The following is a 16,478-nucleotide window of genomic DNA, read 5'->3' as shown; positions in this document are numbered from 1 at the left end:
GATAGCAAACACGCCAAATGATGAACTAATACAGGTTGTGGTGTTGGTTAAACAATTGATTTAGACAATTATCATGAACTGCAAGCGCTTGAATGCTTAGGAGGGTTGAGAAACTTCACAAATATGTTCGACCATAAAATTTCAATATGTCATACATTTTACCCCAAGGGAGTCCTATCAAGCCAACCTTTTGTAACTTAAATCCAAGTTTTTCTGCGATAATAGAATAGAAAATTACTTGGTCAACTCATCTGTTATGAGTTATATCGACAACAACTTACGGCAGGTCTTGAGGGACTTTTCTCTAGAGATTTGCATATCACTCGAAGAGCATTACGAAAAAAGTTTCCAGAAGCACGAAAGGGTTGTATTTACGCTAGGGATGTCTGTTTTTCATTAGCATGTTTTCCCAGTTCAACTTTTATTATGCTCAAGAAAGGTTGAAATTGATATTTTCTTCCTTTAATGCTTCTCAATGCTTTATGTTTGAAACAATAGGAAAACTTTGGAACTCTCTAGATATTTCGAACAGAAAAATTTGCCATGGCAGAGCAATCCAAATGTAGCGACGAAAGGGTGGACCCAAGGGAGTATAACAGATGAGTTCTCCTCTTCATCGTTTGAACTTTCTTTCCAAATCCTCTAAACCAGATGGTCCCATTCTCTAGCCATAATCCACCCGGAATATGGAAGGCTGTTGTCACAAAATTCACCTAATTTCACGAAAGAAGAAAAGATTATTGAACGCAGACTGTTACCACATCAATCAATTACTCAAAAACTGTGATAAACTTTTCCTGATGCCATCCAAATCAATTTGGAAACTTTTGAATCACTCATTGAAACTTTCGTACCTCAAGTTTGAACCAAACTTGAGAATAGATATTTTGTATATTCATGGGTATGGACGTTGCTAGTTTCCACCTGATCCTAGATAGACGTTGAAATGTTAAATAAAGCATGCCTATTTATCTTCGAATGAACATGATCTGAATGATCCTTATATCGGCGAACAGATTTTTCTACTTTGTTCTCACAGTTTATATTCGTAATAGTTCATTGTTTTATTCTTGATAATATCAGATCTTGTTCAAGATGCTAATAAATACTCCAACTAACAAAAGCACATGTTAAACGACGGTTGAACATAATTGTATCTTCCACGCCAATTATGGCTGAAAAAACTTTCACAAAATTATGACTATTGAGTGAAACTCTACCGCTTGCTAAGTAAAACAGCATAGGAAGCAAAAAGGGCATGATACAAAAAGGCAAAAATAAAGGCTGTCTGACCTTTGCCGCCCAGAAAGGCCTATCGATGTAAGATTTATTTCTCCCCAAAGCCTAGCGAGTTTATTGGAATGGTAGGATAACTTACTTTTCTCGACTCCCACGTCCTTGCTATTGTACAGCTCCAAGTGTTAGGAACGAAATATAGGTAGAGTTTGGTAACAGAATTAAGTTTCAGTATTTGGTTTTCTTCCTTTTCACAAATCTTCGGATGATCAAGAACAGTCCACGCGGCTGCTTGCTGCCTTCCCTATTTCATTCTTTCCATCCTTATTATTTTGTTTCATTTCATTTGCTATGTATTACATCAGTCCGCTCTTTGACCTTCATGGTTGGCAGCTTTTCGATGCGTAGTGGTTCCACTATGCTCCACCAATTTATCCCATCCCACAATCGTCCAAACACGCACAGGACGAAAACAGCTCACGACTAATCTTCGGTGTCGTTTGGTGATCACATTCGATTCCTTGGGACCGATCTGCGCCAGCGAGGGCTTGATTGATTTCTAATACCACCCTGTATCATAGGCTTACCACATTCGATTCCGTTCCGTGTCCATTTTACTCAGTGACTGGAGGCAATGGAGCGCAAACTTTCGCCTAGGATGCCTGTTGGTCAACGGTGTCTGGAGACTTGCTTTTGCATTCGCTAGCGTTTCACTCGCGGCGTTGGCGTTAGATAGCAACAGACATTTCAGCAGAGCACCGTTCATGGTGGCCTGATGATAGTAAATTCCGCTAGGATTAGGATACAAAACACACTTCGTCACTGGCAATCAAGTTCCTTCCCAGATAGGATAATATAAAAGGTATGGTGTGAGTTGGTGGCTTCGCGTTGAACGGTTGAAAGTGAAGCAACGAAAGTTTCCCTTGCGCCCTTGGCGCATTATTCCATCAGCGACGATGTACCCGATGTAAGAAAAGTTTCTCGCGAGTGTGTTGCCAAAACAGATAACGTAAGGGCTTCCCATTTTGCTACCCCTTCCTGTCGTTGGCCGAGTGATTTCCCTATCGGGTCCGTGCCGAAGGGATAAAGCCAGCAATGTAATGTAACAAGAAATAAATTCAATTTGTTCGGGCAACTTTCATCACCGGATGTTGTTGGTAAGGGTCCGTAGACCGCCCGTTACGGAAACAAAGAAGGAACAAACGCCCGCATCTTGAAACTAATGGTCAATGCCGTACGTTGGCGAAAAGACTGTTTCTACATTGTCTTTATTCTCCCAAAACATGGTACATGAAATGTAACATTCTGACAAGCCAACTAAATCACGACCATCGTTGTTCCCGTTTCTGCAGCCCAAATTAGCAACTCCTCAGGGAAAACTTGGGACGAAAAAAGGGCGCGATTGTCTCGCACAATGAACAGCTTCAAGACTCCTTTCGGATTGTGAACCACCAGGCGCCTCCATTGCGATAACATCTCCTTTGTGCTTCATCAACCTGCACGATTTCCCCAAAGGCTTGGTTTTGGCCACGGCTTTTGCCTTTGTGTGATTTTTCTTTTTTCCTTCGCAAACCAATGCGATCTGGAAACAAGTAACCCAAAGAAGGAAGGAGGGTTAATTGAACGTTAAATTATTTAGCGTAAGATTCACACTTATTGTTTTCAAAACTATTTTACATAAAATAATTCTTATGCAATAGCCAATATAAAATATAATCTTTTTAATTTATTGTATTAAACCTATTTCATGGTTTGTTTAAAACAATTTTCGGTTCAGACTTGAATGCTTAAAGTTATATGAACGATTCTGCAAAATAGCCTCAAAGTGATCTGTAGGTAAACTATGACTAGACACCATCTTAACTTATCTAGAAAGATTTATTTGAAACGAAATTTAAATCATTCGCATTGATTTTGTACACTCATTGCGTACATTAATAAAAACTCAACCAAACATTCGAACAACCCCTTGGGGAAAATCTAGCCTCAAAGTGGTAGAAGACCTTTTTAAACGATACTCAAAACGGGAGCCCAAAAAAAAGGGTCTCAGGGGACATCGGGGTCCGGAGGCCGCCGATCTCCGGTTCATTACTGGATTTAATGAGCAGGTAAGCGGGACTTTACGACCCGAGATTCGGACAAACGGCATTCGGAAAAACGGTTGCCCTGCCGATGGCGATCCGATGGTGAAAATTAAATTAGCTACGCTCGAGCGCTCAGGCCGGGCAGCCCACTTTGCCGATCCGCCAGCCTAATTTGACGCGTGTAGCGGAACGGGTTTGGGAAGCGGCAGTCGCCACCATCAGAATGTCGGTTGTTTCCTCCAACTTTATCCTGGGTCAATTTACGTTTTTAATTAACTCCTCAACCGTGTCGGGAGACGTCTTGATTTTTTGACCAGTAACTTGTTTTTGCTGAGGGCTAAACATTAGAATCGTTTGAAAACGATAGACTTGTAAAATTGGTTTTCCCTTTGAATACCACATAACTTATTTCACCAAAGAAAGATAAACATTTGCAACTTCAAGTTCACTTAAATATAATTCTGATTATACTGAAAGTTAGGTTGATGTTATGAAACACATGTGATTATAATCTTCTGTGTGAGAAGTATCTTAACAGTTTTTAAATGCAATCAGAAATTCAACAAACTTTTTAAAAAAACATAAACTACAGACAAACATATAGATTTCTACTAAGCTATTCCTTATGTTCATAAATATTCTCTGCTCACTAATCACCGCAAAACGAAATCAACCTTTACTTTACTCCTTATTCGAGCAGTAAACTATTCTCGTGAAGGCGTAAACCCGCGACGGTATGCGGTGACGTGCGCTGCCTTTTCCCGAAAATGAGTTATGAGTTGCTTTCCTACATACGGGGATGAGCATGATTTGAAACGCCGCTTTTTATCAGTCCGGGTGCATGATGGAATGATTAATGGTTGACGTTGGACACTAGTGCATTCACATGAATGACTTCGTTGTGCACGGAAAATTCCGCAGAATGGAAATGCGACAATTTATCTTGCCGTTTTCAGTATAACTACTAAAGCAGTGAAAGTTCTAGCGAGCGCAGATTATCCTTTATAAATTTCCAATGAAAAGAGTATGCTTCGGTTTGGAATTCTGCATGGATGTGAACAAATTTCATCTGAACCTGATGTGAGTGTAAAATATTTCTTTGATGCGAACCGATTCTGAATCGAATTGTTTTCAATAATAATCTCGAAAAATAAACGCACCCTGGGTAAAATGGATTCGATTACATATTCTGGGCATGCCGTTGCGCCGGCTTTCATCGCCGCAACCTGTCACATGCAGTTAGGCGTAGATTGGTAAAATGTATGTTGCGTTTGAAAAGTACGCACCAACGACGCAATAAGCAATCAGAACGAAGTTCTGTGTGCGTCATCAGAGCAATAAAGGTTCACGCATTCATACTTGAAACTAATGGAGTGCTTTATTAACACTCAACGGGTGGCAAAGATAGTTAATATTGAGGAAAATGGACATTACCGTCATCGAAGCAAACGAGTATTGAGTTGTACCGGTTTCGTGCGTTTCCCGAAAAATTGAAATGCTATCTACAAATCCAGCAAATTCAAATCTCTATTGAAATATAAATGACTATTTATAAATTCTGTACATCAAAATGGAATTAAATCCAAATTTCCACAGAAAGAAATCTACTTAGTGGGTGATGCTGCACAACATTATTTAAGAAAATCCGAGAAATTCCGGTATAGCTTAACAAATAACAAAAGTCAATTTTTTTACAAAGACTATTCACGTTGACGCTGCAGCATTTTTCTTCTTGAGATTTTTACTCCGGATTAGCATAAACCCGTTCTGTAAAGTGAAATAATCCCGTAAATCGTAATGGTACGCGGCCGGGATCAAAGAGTAAAATGATGGTTTCCGATCGTGCTGCAGGGATAAAAAGCATTGGGTGAAAAGACATTTTGCAGTTAGATGTTTTGCTTAGACTCATTTGCTTCTTATTCGTAATTCAAAGCGCATTTCATGGTTAGCACCTTACCACTGCTGAAGTTTTTTTTTCTAATGCGCTTATGATAAATCATTTTCCACAAATGGTTTTCGTCGGAATATTTTTTATTAAAATGCCGGAACATTTTTTATTAAAATTAATTAAATTCAACCGACAACTTTGAGCCCAACAGGAAAACATAATAACATTGTACAATGCTGCAATATAAAATTTTATAATTCTTTCTCTGTCTTGCAACGGTAAGAAAACCCTGCAAAAGCTTTTATCGGTACTATACTGTTCAAGCGTTGTTGGCTAGAAAATTATCCATTTTGAGATTAGGAAAGGAACACATTTTTCGACATCTTTTCATTGGGTCCCTTTTTTCCTTCGTTTCTGCGTAGCAAATATTTTTCCAACATTGAATTATGAAGCAACAGAAAACCCCAAAAGATGGGAACGCAATCAAAAGCAAAGTGTTTCCAAAGGGAAGGCAACCCTTTCGAAATGTCTGTTTTTGGAGCGTGCGTCATTCACAATTGTTGTTTGTGGTGGGAGTTTCATAAAAACGGCTGAAAAAGATGTCAAATTGTGGTGTGGGATGGATAAGGAAAGATAGAATACTATATTTCAGCAGAATAAAAAATGATGATAACTTCTGTTGGCTTGGTTTTGCGCAGACTATCATTGGTCGGTCGGATTAGTAACGGTCGGACACCAGACGAACGATTAGTTCGGACAATTATTGATTGTGAAATGATTTAAATGAGTTGCGTCGAGAGATACTCTTTGAATTTTGAAACAGTTTTTATGATAACAATGATTTACTGAAAAATGTGTAATCAAATTTCGATTGTCACTGCATCTATAAAAGCCTCCAATTTAGACTGTTCTGTAAAGGAAAGATTCACAACATTTGTTGCAAAACAAATATCTTTCCAAAAGACAAGGCATAATAAGAGCCAATTTCTATGTCATTTATCGTCACCCAATTACTGTTTAAAGTTCTGCGAAAATAAAGTGTGAAGCCGGTGAACAAGGCAAGGGCCTTGTCAAATAACAAACCATTTACAATGGAACGTCCAATTTCGGTCGAAATATTTAATCACTTTCCGTTTCGAACACAATAATCGGTTCGAAGGAAAACGGGGCAAAACCCAAAACCGAACCGTGTTTCCAATTGTACGCGGAAATTCTTTCTGCTAAAAAAAATCGAAAACCATGGTAGGTCAACAGATAAGAAAAAAGCCCTTCTTTGCGAAATAAACGATTTCGTCCCGAGGCTGTCCGGGTCGATTGTTTACCACACCATTAGGATGCTCTGATTGAGACATGTCGATAAATAAATTGTCGTTCTCCTGTCATGCGGGGCCGCTGAGTGTAAATTACGGTCAAATTTATGCTTACGATTCGAGACCAAATCCTCGGTACGACGCTTTCTGGCAGTTTTCCTGGGATATACCGGTGTTTTATTTTTTGAGTTTTTTTTTCCAGTCACACTGAAGCTTTTTTCCCATCGGATTCGTCACGGCTTCGAATTAACTACTCTTGCACAATTCAGCCATAACGAAGCAAAAAGGAACCGATAAACATCCTTGTAAATCTGGCAAACAATTCTTCCCAAAACCATCGGTCGCATCGAATCGTAACCCAGCCTGCGGTCAAACTGGTCCAACCACAAACTGATATCCTTTTTTCTCCTCTTTGTGCTGCTTTCTTTAGCTTGTTTGCTAATTTATCAGTTGTTAGACACACAGGCGTACGCCGGTTTTTCTCTCCTTTTCTCTAATATCCAAAATCTAGCCTGCCGGGATTTATGGTGGATTTTCGTTTGGGTGAGAGTGGTAGAAAATGTCCCGCAATCTATCGCGCCTCGACGTCGGCATTATTTTATTGGCTGCTTTACCCGATTTACGGAAGGCGACATCTTTTTGTCGTTCATTCTACGATAAAAAGAAAAACTCCTGCAAGATACAAACCAGTGACCAATGATTTTCCCATGGCATGTGGCAAGCAGATGAGGAAAATTAACGGCGACCAGAATTTGCTTTATTATTGTGTCGCTCTTTTATGGTTTCGTTTATTTTTTCTTGGGTTAATGGTGAGATTGTAAATCTAGGAAATGTAAAGTGGAAACTCCTAACAGATGGTAGAAGCGTATTTCTTAGACATTGTTAAAATACTGTAAATATTGATAGATAAGTAAAATATTTATCAATTACTCCATATTGAAGAGTGAAGGATATTTTTCATAAAGTTAGTGAATTATTTTATGTCTTATTTTAGTTCCTAGACCAAGTTATCAAGTTTAAAATACATCACAAGTATTTCATTTGGCTGGAGGGTATATATTCCGTGAATAATTCCGTTTGTTGGCCCAATAACTCATAATAATGGAACCATAACAAAACAAAGTGACAGAGGACGATATGATTGGTAGGTACCCTAGCAATCTTCGCTGGAGTCTTTTCTGTGGATAACAGAGAAACATTTTTTGGTTTGAAGTTGAGGTTCAAACTGATCTGTGCTCCATGAAAGAATCCCGTCCTGGGATTGACCTTCCGTGCATAAGTAAAAGGACAAACCGTAACTTTGAATGTCGCGTACCTGATGCATCATAAAGTCACCCTGCCGATCGAAGGATGAATCTAGTGAAGAAATATCGTGCTTCTCATCCATATCCTTCGACCTCGTACATTCTATTTCCTTCGCTTAGTGGCAAGCGAAATAGAAAATAATTTATTTTCACGCTCCAGCAGGTTTGTCCTCCTATTGGCAGTATTATATTTGTATAGTATTTTCCCTTCTTCTAGGTTCATCGTGTTGCACTGCTCACGCTTTGGTGCACGTCTCCGGTGGGTAATTTATTACAGGTTTGTCCATTACGAAGCGCACAACTCAGGCCCAGCACGCCGCCAGGTTTCATAAATGTGCGTTATAAATCATTTATCCTTGACCTCACGATTACCTTTCGCACACGGAAACGACGGAAAATCAACCGGAAGTGCGTCGACGGAGGTGAAATGGTGGTCCAGTGATGGTCTTGGTGCTTGCAACGAATTCTACGGTACTTTTCATATCTAAGAATAACGGACCTCAAATTCCATATCATAATTGTTCTATCCTGATACATTGGCAGAGCTTTCAAAGTAAATTGTCTAAATTACTTGTAAATCAAAAAGAGAATATATCTGTCTTGTATGTATGTATGAACATATCTGTATAGTATGAATCAAACCATCGTATATATGTGTTATGTTTTAATGCTACTTATGTTTATTAGGCAATCGAAATTTGGAATCAAAAACCGTCGAAAAAAAAATTCCCATCAAATTCGGTTTGTACGTAGTTTACGTTACATTAGGAACCGAAATTATTAATCGTGTCACGTGATGTAAAACAATTTGAGCACAATAATTAAAATCGAATAACATCCCGTCTCTTGCTAGTTGAAAATTGCATTAACTCAAACTTTTGTTTGTTCTTATTAGGTTTGGCACTAAGCCACCTTTACATGCGGTTCGTTAAGGGATAAACCGTTCTGGGACAGAGATTTCCATGTCACCTGTCCTGTATGTCAACGCGAGCTCGCAAGAGATTCAGGACTAACGAGATGTTTCCATCCTACTCTGGCTCGCCATGATTGACACTACCTAATGGTCATGTGGCAGCGCACGAGCATAAACGCGTAGGCGAAATCGTCTACGATCGAATGTTATTTACATGCAAATTAGGAAATTAAAGGTAGCTTTTTTGAGGTGGAAGATTTTTCTCAGATTTTAAAACCCGGAGTTGCGCTTGTGACGCATCAATTTTCTTTTTAACGTTATGTTACGCTCATCAAAAGCTCTGTAGTGTATCGACTTTTGTTGGTCTTGGAAAAGAATCTCGTCACGTCGTCTCGAATTACTACATGCAACAGTTACTACATGTATTACCTGCAATGAACACTTCTCTATTTTACCCACACATCACTGCCGAAAACTCTAGCATTTCCTTGACCATAATGCTTGATGCATAACATTAACATTGTTTCCTTTTTCATTGAGCTCTTATCATTTTCTAAGGGCCATTTTATTTTCCATTTGGCTTTCCTTTGCTTTCTATTTTTCTTAACCTTTTTCTACTGAGTTCATATACATACGCAGAATTTGATGAATGATTGTTTGCAGGGAAATGTAAATTTCCGTTTTTCTCTGGTAACAAAACACAATCTTCGCATTGGATCATCAAACATGGCGGCCCCATATTACTCGTACGAATGGGATGGGTTTTTTTTATTGTTTTTACGCTCCAATGTTTTCTTTGTAAATGTTGTCTCTGTTCAAATGTTACGTAAGGGGATTTTTTTGACCTGAACGAAACATCACCAGCAGGCGGAGGTCATGGGCCTTTCGTTTTTAAGGATTTCACTGAAAAGTTCTACAGTGCATCAGAAAGGTTTTAAGGGCCGTCAAGTTTGAACAAAGCATAAGGACCGATTTTTTCTTGGAAAGGGCATACAAACCGACTCGAGAGGGTAAGATGTTTAAATACATATTGGCTGAACAAACGTACACACGTTAAACAAATATAAAAGTACTTTCGATAAAAACCCGTTCAACGAAAAGAAATCATGGAATTTATCATCTGCCTACTGCAAGGAAGCATTTTGTTTTTCTTTTCTCCAGTTTTTAATAAAACGTACCGATTCCCAGAAACCCGTCTGTTGGATGAGTGTTATATAGCGGATTTAGTAGGCTGCGAACTGTGGATGTGAAACGCGTAATCAATGAAACGTTGATAAAACAAATGTTTCAAAAGAAAACTCCCACTAGATTTTCAATATGTGTGCCACGGATCAAACGCATCACTGTAAGCGAGTGACTAACGATGTCTCTCGGCGAAAACGGGGTGCGGGCTACCGACGGTGAGTAAATAACAATTTTCTTGTCGATATTTCCTTCGCAAACAAATTACGATTCCCCCTATGGAGGGTTGAAGGTTAGGTGGCTCCGAACAAGTGGGCGAAGGATTTTATTTGATCGGCGTAGACGCGCGTACCATCTTCGCCGGTCTTATTACTGTTTGCCGTCGGGATCGATTGTGCGTTGCGGGGCACTTTTTCGAACGAGACATGCTGCAATGGGTGAACGATTGGTTTTGCAAATCCTGTGGCCGCGCAAAACTGGCATGGGGATTAAGGATTTATTGTTGAACGAAGCGTGCGCGATGAAGGCATTTCTTGGAAGCGTATGTTTGAGCGACAAGCCATTATTTGTTCAAATCCAACGAAGATTTTTCAAATCAAGCACTCCAAAAGCCCTGTTTCTTAGTAAAAGTTTGTTCATTGTTTAATGTTGCTCTAACAAAGTGGATCCATCTTTAACAGTTTTGCGTTACACAAACTTTACTTGTTCCTATTTTTGTGACCTTCAAAAAGCCTACACCAACGAAGATAACATTTGTTCAGTTTAAGTGGGAGCTGCAGCTCTGGCAAGGAAAAGTTTTCCATAATGAAGTGTCAACGGGCGGGCTGAGTGTGAAACTTTTCCCGTTCCCAACGGTGCTGATGCTACTAAACAGTTGTCCCATCTTTCACCGAATGCTCAGAAACACCTTTCTAGCACAGGGCCACTGAAGCCAGATAATTATTTTAAATTTAGCGTTCAAGTTAACCATTTTTTTTCAACTGTGGTTAGTAAATTACTATACATTGATCAAAAGTCTACATTTTATATTAGAATACTTCAACCATCGTCCATTTTATTATATCTATGGCGGCGTTCATCTAAAAACGCCAACGCGGTGTTGAAAATTAGTCATCCTCTACGGAAATTACGATATAATATGTTTCTCAGCAATGTGTTGCTCCTATCACCTTCAGGCGAGAATTAAGCTCAGAGTTAATGCAGATGATTATTTTTCGGGAAACTGCAGCCTTTCTTTCTACGATACGCACGCGAATATGGGCAACCGAAAAAGTTTTGCCTAAGAAATAGCACTCCCAGCCCGGGGCATTTCCATTGTCGGAGATACAAAAGTTCGGCTCTGCTTCGGCAACAACATATTTCTACCGTGTGTAGCACACCATCGACAGCTGTGAGCGGGAAAGATACTCAGCCGACCATGAAGCGAAAAGTCAACTCCATAATTTCTGTCGAAAAAGTTCCCTACCATGCCAGCGAGCCGTGCGATTAGGATTCGAAGTGACAAAGCGACTTCATTTTCTCATTCCGAGGCCTCCTTCTAAAGATTTGTTATGCATAACAGTAAGAATCTGAACATACTCCATCGAGGGGTGGGAAATGGGAAGAGGGACCCACACCCGGTACACATATTTCCATGTTGATCCCTTTCGGCAACGAGCCAACACGGAAGCAACTGGAACGACTGTTGATGACATTGGGTTCATCCCGGTTGTACGACAGTATTTTCAATGTTAAGGCAGCTATTTATGAGCTGGGAAGAGTCAACTTCAGTGTTGCTTTTTACACAGGAAATATATTGTTCGGGCTCATAATGACGGTCGAAGATAGGGATTGTTAGTGTACGAATTCAATTTGGTAAAGAAGGTCTTCACCGTTTACTTTCAGAATATAGGGAAGTTTCTGTGATGTTGAAATTCATATATCTCTTCATCTCCGTGATGTTTCAATATTCCTAGATATATCTGAGTTGTTGAACCATATTATCAGGCATGCTGTTCTTTCTTTATGGTTGTGAATCTAGAATCTTGAGCATAAATTCCAGCTTATAATTTAATTAAGGTGCAATATCATTTCAGACGAACATAGTATTATAACGAACTTGCAAACACACCCCATTACAGGTACAACCGGAAACTGAATTAATACGTTTCATTTAATTAACTCCTTCCGCGACGTACTTGGTCCAGGAAAGTCCTTTCTTTAGAAAAAGTAGGCCTAAAAAGAAAAGCCGATAGATCTAGTTGGGAGGTCTGGTCAACTAAATAAAGATGAAATTAAGTCGCATTGAATAGACAACACGCTTTTTCAATACGATATCATCTGGAGCATCGGTACTATACCCGACATTCATCACGAAGTAATGCTTTCGTTGAATGAAACGATTCATTTTCTCCCAAACACAAACTGCCGCGATTCGTTCATGTAATATTTTTCAGAAAAAATACTAATTTTATAAATGATTTTAATGGAGAGCGAAAAGTAAACCATAGGACCTCATTGTCCCCAGATGATGTAAAGATATTCAAACCCATTTCAAACATTTACGCAGCGATAACATCGACTAAAAATTAACAAGTTGTTGTAAGTGATTCAAAAACAGTCGGTGGTATTTGAATATGATACTTGCTTTATTTATTAAAATAAAAACTTAATTTTATTTACGTTATGCATTTTAATGTTCCTATACCCCGTCGTTTCCTGGATTGAAACTATATACATGATACTCATCGATACATTTTTGGAATTCGATCTTCAAATGTTTTTCTTTAACGCTCTTTGTAAACAAAAGGAAACACGGTTTATCGATTTATCGAGAAAATCTGCAACGATTTTCTTTAGCCAAAGTTAAAATCTTCAATCTTCTTCCTTTCTCGTGCTCACGCTTCTGGAGACCATTAAGATCAGCCAACGAAGGTGACTCGTTCCAGAGTTCCTCGAATCGGCTTAGCCGGTGTTAAGCTAATGGTAAACATCATAGATTTACATGATTTTTCCAGATGATTCTCTGTGTGGTGCTCGTTAGCTTAAAAGTTGCTTCGAACACACTCAGCAATAGGAAGCGTAAAATCATAAATGCGCAAACATGTAGAGCTCGTTTTATCCTACCATTTCAATGAGTGGTTGGCACTTATTGGAAGACGGAAAGCCATCATGCTGCTGAGGATGTTCATTGAAAAGTTAAAAATACATCTTTTTTACCTTACTCTGCACCCTTCTTTTTTCGAACATACAACCTACAACCGACTTGACTCTGTTTTGTTGAGTACGTTTCGTTTATTTTTTGTGTTTTATGCAAGGTTTTGTCACATCAAATAACTGCAGTGAGCATGTAATTTTCATTGGTTTTTCATTTGTGTTAATTTAACTGGAACGATAATGCCAAGCCAATATAGATTTATAAGCTCGAGCAAAATTGAGTCTCATATATTAAATATATTTACCACACCAATTCCGTAACAGATGACTGCAATGTAAAGAATAAATAAATGAATGGCATTTTTTCCCACAGGCTAGTTGTGGAATTCGGGGGTGCCCATGGCGCAGCGGTAGCGCGAGGAAACACCACACCACAGGTGTGGGATCGAATCTCGAGTCTGGCACCCTCCGGTATTACGAACGGCTGACCACCGATCTATAATATACCGTCTTTTGGTCACACAAACTCTCTTCGGAGAGAGGCCTTTTCCCACTAGGGGATGTCGTGCCACATAAAAAAAAAAAAAAAAAGTTGTGGAATTCTGCATTAAAAGATGAAATATTTAAATTTAATTATTTCTCATTCTCAGATCGGACGGAGAACAAGAGGAGAGAACAGAAGTTCATTACTTTGCCCTTATTAATTACTTCGTTTTCATTATCGTTGCGATATAACCCACTGTTCTGACCCAGTCGAGTGAAAGTTTGTGCAGATGATGCTGATACCAGTTCTTGTGTGAATTTATTGAGCTTCCATAATTGATGAGTGTTTTATGCGTTGAGTATGTGAAGCGGAGAACCGAATTGTTCTACCAAAATAGGCAAAACAAAGGTGTTCTGGTTAAAAGACAACTGTTACCTGTACGTATGTCAAAAATGATCGTCAATGAGCTGGAACAAATTTATTTAAATTATCAATTTTCGAATGCATTGAAATGAGTTTACCAAAACAAATAATTTTTAATGATAAAATCTTTTATTGAATGACTTCGTGACAACTCGTTCCATACCGTTGACTCAGCGCTGTACTTACATATTCCTTATGTTTCTTATGATATATGCTGACTTTATAATCAATTTACTTTTGATTTCTTGGTATATTACACATATTAGCTATGTCACTTTCGTTAAATTTTATCTTTATACAAAACATGAACAACTCTGCTGCCCGACTAGATACGGACTTTTCTCTCATTAAAGTAAAATTCCCTTCGTTTTTCGTTCTGAATTTCTTTGTACACCTGTCTTCATGCTACGTTTATGCTTTTGCGCAGTTTGAAACAGTGAAGATTACAGCCAAATATTCTCGAGTAGTTTTAGATTCGAATTAAGTTACGTATAAATCTGGATGTCCGTTTTTCTTATCGTACTATCTCACTGTCAATGCTTCATGTTGTAAGTTTTGCACGATGCTCCGAATGCAAATATGTATAACGCCGTCCGCTGTCAGATGCCATACCATTACTCATACATCCTAACGTGCTTCCCTACCGGCAGGTGGGGTAAACTTTCCCCCCGAATCGAATCAACAGGTGTATTTGAGCTTGAGCCATTTGTCTTATTTATACCTAAATTGCGAACTTCATCTACATTCGATAGTCACTTGTATTTGCAATGTACAGTGTGTTTCCTTGGCAAATTGTATTGTACCCCCGTAGTGCCCCAACGGGACAGGTAGTCAGGGAGAAGAGAGTAATGAGATCAATATAAGAATTTAAATTCAACAAACAAAGCAACAAGCGGACTGTCTACTTTGGCTAGAAAATTAAAATTCTGTCTAACCACAACCAATGTTTGCATGTTCGGTTTATTTTTTGTTTTAAGATTTTCATTTTAACTAAATATTTATCGCCAAACCACTGCCATCAAGGTTGAAGGCATTGAACACATTTAATTATTAAATGCTTGCGATTGTTTGTTTTTATTTTACAACTATCCTATGTAACTACTCTTTCGTTCGATGATCATTCCTTCGTTATTTACATAAAGTGATTAGGGTGGAAGATTTTCCTTACAAATATAGCAACAGCTTGCGTTACGTTAAACTTTACGTGCTGTTTCAGTATCCGTTTTGTTTTTATTTTGAAAGAAGAAAACTTTTTGCTTTTGTATTATTAAGATTAGTGCCGAATAAACTGACCTACTTACTACCGAACGATTTTGAGATATGTTTGATCGAACCCAAGCGATCTTTGCCACCTTTGCTAGTGAACGTTACGTTTGTCCAATGTCCTGCAAATTGTCCACACAAATCAAGACCACCATCGTGCAGTTTTAAATTCAAAAACCTCCCCGCATGCCCGGTACACTACCCACACAGGAAAAATGTTTGCTAAGGGGCTCTCTTAGTGAACACATTTGTTTCGTTGTGGGTGAGTTGTGTCTGTAGACGGGGTTGCAATAAAAGCGTTCTCTTTTTCAGTTCATTCTGGTTCAATCAAAGTTAACGTTTGTCCATTCCGAAAGACTACGATGGTGGTGATTTTGTGGAGAATTTGAAGCTAGTAGTTATTAAACGAACGAATTGAACAGCCTTTTATGAAAATAAACCTCAACGGACCTCATTTTACACTGTAAGTGTATAAGTAAAATAATTTTTCATTGTAGACTATCCACAGTCGACTACAGAAAATTATGTAAGGTAAAGTGTAAGCGAAAAAACAAAATATAAAAACATCGTACCATTTTGTGCGCTTACTAAACAGAGAAAAATGTTCATTAAATTGAAAGAAATGTAATTGGCTCATGAAATTATTTTTTAACGTCAAAGAAAACGGAAAGTGGAAATATGTCGACGCACGCTAAAACACAACCCAAATGATCAAATCGCGTGCTGGAACTATGCTTCGATGAGTTGGTGTTTTTCGATGTGATTCACATTAACCTTTGGTACGAGTGATCAATTACTGTAATCTGAAAACATGCTCCATCTGGTCTGCATGATTTATTGATCCTAGAACAAGGGAAAGCTTCTCTTTGTTCTTCACATTGTTGAATGCAACTTTCATTCGTTGCAATAACAGCATCCTACGAGCGGCACTGGATTCTTGGAAACGCTTGTCGTTTCAATCATTTTTATTCCATTGCCCCTGACACAGAGAGCACTTCGTAAGCATTTTGTTCTCCCCCGTGACACGTGGCACAGTAATGCACATGTTAAAAATACCCTTCGAGCCACCAGGCGCCTCCATCCACGCGAGCGTTACAAATAAGTTTGTTCAGCGAGAAACAGAGGGCTTCAGAAGCACTTGCAATGTCGGGTACGATGCACTCGTACGCTTTTCAATTTCGTCCCAATCGGATAGCTATCAAGAAAATGGTAGATGTTATTTTCAAGGTACGAGTGCTTGCCCACTTCATTTTTGC

The sequence above is a fragment of the Anopheles coustani genome, chromosome 2, assembly GCF_943734705.1.
Source record: "Anopheles coustani chromosome 2, idAnoCousDA_361_x.2, whole genome shotgun sequence".
NCBI lineage: Eukaryota > Metazoa > Arthropoda > Insecta > Diptera > Culicidae > Anopheles > Anopheles coustani.
Note: the sequence above shows the minus strand (reverse complement) of the source record.